This window comes from Pinus tabuliformis, chromosome X (genome assembly GCF_031772625.1).
Source record: "Pinus tabuliformis cultivar Carrire ecotype Pingquan chromosome X, CPIR1, whole genome shotgun sequence".
NCBI classification, from domain to species: domain Eukaryota; kingdom Viridiplantae; phylum Streptophyta; class Pinopsida; order Pinales; family Pinaceae; genus Pinus; species Pinus tabuliformis.
The window spans coordinates 821,521,090-821,530,822 of record NC_142308.1 but is presented as its reverse complement, the minus strand read 5'-3'; positions in this window follow the sequence as shown (position 1 = coordinate 821,530,822).

Below are 9,733 nucleotides of genomic sequence, written 5' to 3'. Positions count from 1 at the left end.
TTTTTCTTAGCATTTTACCTTCGTTAGCGATCAAATCTTCAAATGTGTTCATCATCATCATCTCTCCTAGGGAACATAGTATTGCTTGCTCAGTTGGGGTTCCAACCCTTGAGTCAACTTGGAGGGGGTTTCAACTTTAAGAGTTACCTAAGATTGTCTTAAATACTTGGGGGCCATGATTACTTCTTAGTACTTCAAATATCATATTTCTTTTGGTTTAACACTTGAACGTCAATTACATTGCTTCAAATCAAGAGCACTCTTCCCCTATAGCAAAAGGCTACATCCTCAAAGAAAGATGAGTTAATAGACCTTCGAGGTAAAATTTAGAACAATGTTATTTTTTATTACTACGAGTATCAAATTTTGTGATTAATTTGACTATTTAATAGTGAATGTATTTAATTTATAACATGTGTACTCTTGATGGCTTTTCATTCAATAATATATAGTACTTCCATCAAATTAATAATGAATGACCACACTATCTATTCATAGTTTTGTTGAGAAAAAATGTATCGTACCACTATAAAATGAATAATATTTCATATTATGTAATCTAATAATAGTGAATACTATAAAGTGTATTGGAGAAATTTGTATCATGTAATCAATAGGATGGAGCATAAAGCAAATGGAAGAGATAAATTACAACTATAATTTCATTCTACTCATTGACACAATTGAATGTGTGTGATGATGTGGAAGGACCAAACATGTTGTTAAATATTATATACTCCATCTATATGTGTATTCCTTGTTTACAAACTCAACCCAAGTAGGTAAGTAATTTGTTGTAACACCCCTTGTATTAACCCCTATTTTCGTAATGTTGTAAATGATGACAATGATTGTAAATAAATTTTAATATTTTGTTGGAACTAAATAATGGGACACATGGATCCATGATCTAAGGGAGATTTGTGAGTGGTTTTGGATGGAATATATAAACACCCACCACCAAAAACATGGCAAAACATGACGGGAAGAGGAGATGCCCACATTCCTTGCTTTTGTGACATGAATAAAAGGAAAAATGACTAGTCCCATGGGTGGGAACAATGAAACATATGGTGGAAAAAGAAAAAAATGAAAGAAAAACAAAGATTTGTGAATAGTAGAAAATAAGGGATAGACAATGTGGGAAAATTTTGGAGAGAGAAGCAATCATTTTGCACAAGAGAAAGGGTGTGACGCACTAGAGAAATTATACTAATATTGATGGGATGTAAATTCCTAGTATTAATGCATTGGAGTTGGTAGACTTTGTGTGTCCAAGTTTGAAAGATAATTAGAAGGCTCGGAGGAGGAATTAGGCTATGAGTGCTTGATGAAAATTAATAATAAAACATTAAGTGATTTTTGAGGAAATAAACCACTTAGTGCTTTCCAAGTAAGTTGATAGACCACTCAAGTGCTTGTTTTAAGAATGATAAACAACTAGGTAGGTTGGAAACTCGCTGGGGTGCTTGCTAAAAATGGATGATAAACTAGCGAGTTTTTTTTGAGGAAGTTTTTAAACCACTTAGTGCTTTCCAATTCAGATAATAAACCATCTAGGTAGTGTTTTATAGGTTCATGAATTTCTTTCCTTGAAAACACAATTGAAAAACCACCTACAAAGAAAAACCATACTCCTAGAAAGCTAAGCAATACCCTGGCTAAACTTGGTTGGAATCCCTGAGAAGAAAATCCCTTAGATCTTAGCTTTGGCTTACGGGTGGACAACTACAATAAATATTGTGATTCATATAACCCATGTCTGGGTGGATAGTTGAAGTCTTGCCTTCAATTTCTGGCCATTTCTAGCCATTTAGATCAATGCCACGATTTATGTGTATTTGAATTTGAAAGATTACATGACTCATTTGTTATTGGTTAAAGTATAGTTGTGTGTTAAGTCATGAATGGTAATTGAAAAATATTACATGTTATTTATGGGAATTATTCCTTTGATGTTCTTCTGGATGAGTTGAAATACTAGCTTTATGTGGATGATATGAATGTTCTTGATTATTATATGCAATTGTGACTAGTTGCATGAAGACATGCAGATAAATGTTATTACTAGTGATCTAATTGTTGGCATGCCTATGAAATGAAAGGATCACTATATTATTTTATACTATAACATATTTTACTATGCAGAGAATATATTATGCCCTGGTGCAATGTGTGATATAGGTTTAATGAGATGTGGTCATAACTAAACTTACAGAGCAGTAATCTATCAACGCATAACTTGCAATCAATGTTTATGGTAGACTATTACTATGAGCTATTGATGTCACTATAGTCGTGTGTATTTCGTATGTGATGCATGTTTCTTTGAATGAAGTTTTCAATCCCACAGTGGATATGTATCAGGTCTTTCTTAGACCTAAGGAAAGCTTGGGAATGTCCCTGGAAATCCGCTAAAATTTTCTAAGTTTTTGTACTTCAAGGATCGGATTTAAATCGAGGGTAGAATATGTTAATGACATATCTTTGTATCTGATTTGGATGCATCACAAACTCAGGGGATCTCCTGATATGTACACAACTGAGCAAGTTTCACTAGGGCACCTTTTTGGAAGCACCAAGTTTATGCAGATTTGAATATGTCGACCAGCATTAAAATGTATCCACGGTGGGGCCCATTTTGAGAGTCTAGCTACTAGGATTCATATCTATTTATGAGATATATTTTAATTGAAATATAGGGTGGGAACATCAGGAAAACCTCTGGCACGAGGCTTAAATGCATTGTTGATAGGTAAATGTATCTGAAAATACTAGACATCTACGAGTGAGAGAAAGATGTGTAGGCCTGTATGTTGGCCAGGGCTAGATTATGTGAATTGTGCTACATTATCTAGGGTGGGACTTGCATAGTGAAATAAAGTGTGAAGGTCATATATGATGTGTAATCATGGTTTTGTAGAAATCACTCAACCCGATGGTACCCACAACCCAAGTTGAGGTGGAAAGTGCCATGTAGGACATGAAAGAACATGTGGATGCCAAGTGGATGGTAACAATGATATTTTTTTGATGTGGCATGATGCATGGAAAGTAAAATCGGCCCAATGGGATGGATAAAGATTCAATTTTTAGAGGACATGTGGCACCATCAAAGGATTTCATGTGGCAGGGTGACATCACTCTGATGTTAGCAATAGGCAAGGAGACAACTATTGTGGTGCTAGATGATGTGGCCGCTAAGTGGAACCATGAGGCATACCACATTGTCCCAAATAAAAAAGGCATGATGTCAAAAGTTTTCATTGGAAATAAGAATGTTCTCATTCATGCCTTTCTTTTAATGTCTAGCCAAGAGTAGTAGATAAGAAAAATTTTGGTCATTAACATTAAAATTTCCATCTCTCAATGCAAGTTTGGAAAGGTGTTCATCCCTTAAATTCACATGATAGCGCTAGGTTCAATTAATGAAGAGTGATAAACAAAAGGTTTCAGTAGAGTATTATATAAAGGATTGGCATAGTGGAGCAATGGAATTGGGTGTAATGGAATAGTGGGAACGATATTGGTATATGAGTAACATGGTAGCATCGTGTGGTCATGTAGGGATTAATGAGAAAATATTCAAATGGAAATAACTTTCTTTTTTTTTGCTAAAGCAAGAGTGTTTTCTTCTCATTCATTGACTAAAAAGTTACAAATATATGTTACAAACCTCGGCCCCCCAAACTTAAGAAACCGAGCCAGAGCATCGAAGACCAGCAAAAGCAGGAGCTCAACTGGCCCACCTTATATCTAACACAATGGACCTAAAAAATTTCAAAACCATCTCTAGAGTCAATTTGGGTCCGCCGAGGGAGATAACTCTCGAGCTTTTTCACCGCCCGAAACCCATACGAAGCAGACGAGACACATCCATGTTCGCGAATAGCTCGGAGGTTAACACCACCAACTAGCTCGATGAATCATAGTCGTAGATCATCACAAGCGAGATCCGATGATTGACGAGAATATTGGGCGAAGAAGAAGCATGAGGAAAACCCGCTCGATATGGGCAGTTTTCTCTCACCTTCCTGCAGCCATGTGTTGAATGATGAGTGGCATCGGGGGCAAACCTTAAAATACCGCTTAGGGGATTGGGGCCGCCCAAAAACCACTAAACCACTAAAACTTTGTTTACCTCGAAAAAGCATCCCGCTCTCTCTCCACGTCCATCCTTTCCTCTGGGAGGCCTAATCACACCGGGTCGGAGGTCTTCTGCTTGTTGAACCCTCATCCTTCAACATCTTAATTTCCAAAATGCTGCTTCTCCTTCATTATATGATAATGTTCCCTATCTACACTTTCTAGAGTGTGGCAATCCTCATGTAGTTTCACTGTGGGTGCCAACTCCCATTTACATTTACTGTTATCTTTATTACAGAGCACCCCCTCATTAGCCAGCCGATCCGCTAATTTTTTGGCATTTCTGCATACATGTGAAAAACTGAGGGTTCTCAGGATTCTTGGATGTGATTGAATAGGATGATAGACCTAAAAGAGTCTCCAGTGGTTTGAAACTTTTTCTGGTGTCGAGACACTAACTAGTTTTCTAACATAATTAATTGTTAATTCATAGTCTGCCTTAACGATTGTGTTATGCATATTGAGATCCATCAATATTTCTAAGCAATTCTCTATGGCCATTAGCTCCGCCATATTGTTGGTGGCATTCCCTAAATGGCTATGAAAGATAACTTTTATATTTCCCTTGTCATCTCTTATAACTCCTCTGTAACTAGCAGCCCTCGGGTTTTCTTTTGAGGCTCCATCTATATTGAATTTCAAAAATCTAGGGGGGTCGGTTGCCAGAAAGCCTTCACCACTGTAGTGTGTCTATCAGACCTGTTTGTGCCCTGAGGGACAAGATTCTAGAGGCCTAAAAGCAAAAGAATTCAAGCATCCTGGTGAGAAGGAGGATTCTCGGAAGGTTGCTTCAGAAGGGTATTTACAGTTTTTTTGAGCTGTCTTAAGATCTAAGCTATGATGCTTTGGGTTGTGCCAGATTTATCCTTGAAAATTCTGTTGTTGCGTTCTTTCCAAACATCCCAGATCAAAAAGCCTGGAATCAGAGTCCAGACTATGTTGACTGTCTCATTTTCTGACAAGTTTCTCCTCCAATTCTTTAATGTTTTAGTGATGTCATTTTCATCCCTATCAGTTTTCCTGAAGATTGAGGCAACCCAGTTCCATAATGTTTAGGTGAAAGTGTAGAGGTTGAGAAGGTGATCCATTGCTTCTTCATAAAGACCACATAACTGGCATCTAGATGGTCCTGCAAATCCTTTCATTTTAAGATTTTCCCAAGTCAGAATCTTTTTGTGATGTACTAACCACACGAAGAATTTGATTTTCATCCAATGAGGGTTCTGCCATAGGTCCTTCCAAATTTTATCAGGACTTGGAAAGTTAAATCTAGTGGTAATTCTTTTGGCTTCTTTGAGGTTGAAGTTTCTCTCGCTATTACTTCCCCATCTTAGTTGGTCGATTGAAGTTGAGATTAAATTTTTTCTCTTTTCCAAGACCGCTACAAGAGCATTAGCCTGGGCCTTCAAAAGGGTTTCTTCACTGTAAACTAGTACCTTCCAAGTTCTCCATTTACCATTGTCCCTTGTCTGATCCCAATAGTCACTTACCTTTCGTAGCCCTTTGTTGATAGTATCTTCTTTGAGAATGTCTAGTCCTTCTCTGCAAAGGTTAGGTTCATGTTGCTAGTTGTCCTCCAAAAACTAGGCTAGGTTCCCATTTCTGATCTCCCAGAAACTATGTTTCTGAACTAAGGCTCTATTCTCCCAAGCATTGTTCCAAATATGGGAGCCCCTTATGTGTCCTGTCATTCAAATGTGGTCCCTTTCATGCCAGTCCTTTGCATATTTCTATTTCCAGAGCTTGGCCCATGGGTTTCTCATATCCTTTAGCCATCTCCACCAAATTTTTTCTCCTAAAACTTTGCTTAGAGTTTCCGGGTCACGGAGACCCAAACCCCCATAAGTTTTGGGTTTGCATAGCTTGTCCCATGCTACTAGAGCCCATTTCTTTTTGTCCTCCCCTTTACCCCAAACAAAATCTCTATGGATGTTCCTAATTTGTTGTAAAACTCCTTTTGGGACAGGAGGAGCTGAAAACATGTAATTTGGAATGGTTTGCAGGACAACCTTTGTGAGAACTAGCCTGCCTACTAAATTCAAAGATTTCTTTGTCCATCTACTGACTTTGTCCTTTAGTTTATTATTCACTGGCTCCCAAAATTCCTTGCCCAGGGGTTTGTTAGTGATGGTCATTCCCAGATATTTGGAGGGAAGATGATCTCTTTGAAAGCCGAGAATTCTGGAGGTATTTCTCTGAATAGAAATATTAGTGTTAAAAAAGAAAACTTTCAATTTTTTGAGGTTTACCTCTATGCCAATAGCCATGGAAAAATCATGCATAATTTGTTTGAAAGCTTTGTCTTCCTTGACCATGGGTGTGCCCTGTAGCATGGTATCATCTACAAATTATTTATGAGTTAGAGTGTCTCCATTCTGGGTTAGTTTGAGACCCTGGATTCTTCCTTCCGCCTTGGCTGCATTGACCACTTTTCCTAATCCTTCCATCATAAGGATAAAGAGGAATGGGGAGAGTGGATCTCCTTGATTGAGACCTATAGAAGGCCCAAAAGGTCCTGGATGGAGAGCCATTGAGAAGGATTCAAAAGCTAGTAGAGGTAACTAGATCCATAACCCATCTAATCCAATTACGGTCAAAGCCATATGCTTTTAGTACATCCCTGATGTATAACTAGCTTAGCTTATCATAAGCTTTCTCTAGGTCAAGCTGAATGATCATACCAGCTTGCTTATTATTCTTAAGAGAGTGCACCACTTTGTGAGCTTGAATGATGTTATTGAGAATTTTCCTTCCCTCCACGTATTGTGTTTGTTCCTCAAACACGAGTGTTGGAAGAAGGGGCTTGAGTCTGTTGGCAATTACTTTAGAAATGATCTTGTACACCACATTGCATAGATCTATGGGCTTGAATCTATCTGGTGTCATAGATTTTTCCTGCTTCAGGATTAGGGCTATGAAGGAAGCATTTAGCACTTTTAGAACTGTTTTTGAATTTCTCGAATCCGCCACCACCTCAAGGATATCATGTTTGAAAATTTCCCAGTAGGATTTGAAGAAGTCTACATTGAAACCATCCGGGCCTAGAGCTTTCCCGTTATGCATCTCTTTGATTACTTCACTGATCTCCTCTTTCGTCACTGGCCCATTGAGATTATAATTGTCTTCCATGGTTACCAATTTTGGAATGTGCTGAGTGAAGCTTTTAATGAATAGAGAACTGCCTAAGATAGGCTCCTCTGCAATGTTTTGAAAATGTCATACCAGAATGGATTATATATCTTTGTGCGTGCTTAGCTCCTTCCCTTGAGGATCAATAAGTTTTGTAATATGATTATGTGCCCTATGTTCCATGGTAGATTTGTGAAAAAACCTTGTGTTTATTTCTACTTCTTTGATCCATTGCACTCTTGATTTCTGTTTCCAAAAGATTTCTTCCTGTTGACATCTGTTGTCTCATTCTTGTTGGAGAGAGTCAGCTTGCATTTTCCTTTCTCAGTGAAGTCTTATTTTATGAGAATTTGGTTAATTTTCTATAATTTTTGTTCCACTTCTCTTTTGGTGTTAAAAATATTGCCAAACTCATTTTTGTTCCATTCTTTAAGTCTGAGCTTGATGTGTTTGAGTCTCTGTTGCAGAAGGAACATTTTCGTGCCTTGAATGGGCATGTCTTCCAACCACCATTTTCCAATATTGGTGATGAAGTTAGGGTGAGTGAGCCAAACATTCTCGAACCTGAAAGGTCTATTCCTCGGAGTGCCAATAAATGAAGCTTCTAGTTGAACAGGCCAGTGGTCCGATCCTCCGAAAGGAAGGATAAAAGCATTCAAGTTAGGGCCAATGAGAAAGAGGTCCTCCGAGATAATGAATCTATCAAGTTTCAAGGCAACTTGTGAAGCTCCTCCCCTCTTATTGTTCCATGTGAAGGTGCCATTAGTTGTTTCCGTGTCCACTAGCTTCATGTTGATTAGGAAGTTTTGGAATGCAATGGAGTCTCTGCCTAGTGTTTTGGTCCCTCCACTTTTTTCTGTAAGAAATTTGATCATGTAGAAATCTCCTCCCAGAATCCAGGGTATTACTGGGTGTCTCTCTCTTAGTTCCTCTAGTGAAGTGAGGAGCCTGAGTTTATCTTCAGATTTTTGAGGACCATAGACATTTGTGATCATATAGATTTTCTCGTCACCCAGAGGTTGGATAATCATTGAAAGGTAGTTCCTGGATGCTTCAGCATCCAGAATTCCAAATTTCTGAGGATTCCAAAGAGTGAGAATCCCACCCACTGTATTATTAGTTTTGACTTCTAGGTACTCATATTTAATAAGCCATTTTCTATGTATCTCCCAGATTTTGTCTATTGAACATTTTGTTTCTTGTATAAACACCATATCTGGGTTTTCTTCTTTTATTCTATTACTGAGATTTCATTGTTTTCATTTGTTTCCTAGCCCCCTAATATTCCAAGTTGTGATATTCATATTAATGGGTTTGAAAGTGAGTAACTGGTGAGATCTTTCATCTTGCCTAAGTTAATCATGAGTCTCCCACACTCTGTCAACAACTCATTCTATCTCTTCTTTCCTCTTTTCTTGCTTGGGTTCTTGGTAGAGTGTCCTAATTCTTCCTCCATTGATTTGACCCCTTTATTCTCCTGGCTGTCATGATTCCTTTTAACTCTAGTAGCCTTTGTTTGAGATCTCTAGAGGAAGAGTTGTTGTACTCTGTCAAACTCCTCTTGTGGTAGAGAGTCAATCCCTTTGTTGGTTCCCTGGTCTAGGAACTTTTCTAGATCAAGATTCTCCCTCTCAAGAATCTCTTGTAGTTCATGGTCCTCTATCCCAACTTCACTTGGGGTCATCTCATGGTCCCTGCCAAGTTCCATAGTGCTTGGTCAATTCTCCTTTTGTTCGTTGTTTTCATGTATGATTTCCATGTTCTCCTCTTTTTCCTTCTCTGCCGGATTGATCTCCAGTGCATTGTCCTTTCCATTGTTCCCTCCTTCTTCTAACATCTCAAAACTGTTATGGCTTGGTAGCTTATTCTCACTAGTTTTCTTTTGGTGCTTTCTTCCCCCTCCTTTCCCTCTACCTCCCACCTTGATGAATCCTTCAGGATCTCTGTCTGTGTTGGTTCTCAAATTATTCTCCATTTTATTTTGTGGGCAATCTCTAAAGAGGTGCCCATTTTCATGACATTTACGACATCTGAATGGGACGTGTTCATAGTCCATCGCCTGAACCCATTCCTCATCATACACTTCTAGAATGACTTCATATGGAAGTGCTCCCGATAGATCCATTTCCACACATATGCGGGTGAAGGAGGTATATTTACCTCATGGAGTTTCCTATGATATTTTTAGAAAATTCCCTAATTTATTGCCAATAGCTTTTAAGGATTCACACAGCCAATAATCTAAACGTAAGGAGTATAGTCTTATCCATACCGGGACCAGTGTGAAAATTTCTCACTCTGGGACAAAGTTCATCACCCAAGGTCACATGTATAGGCCTGCAGCAGCATATAAGTAGAGTCCTCCTTCGAGCACTCTGTCTTTGTCCTATAGGTTGGTGAAAACTACTGTGAAGAAACTCTTGGACCCTAGATGTAGATTTATTACTCCCTTTGGTTT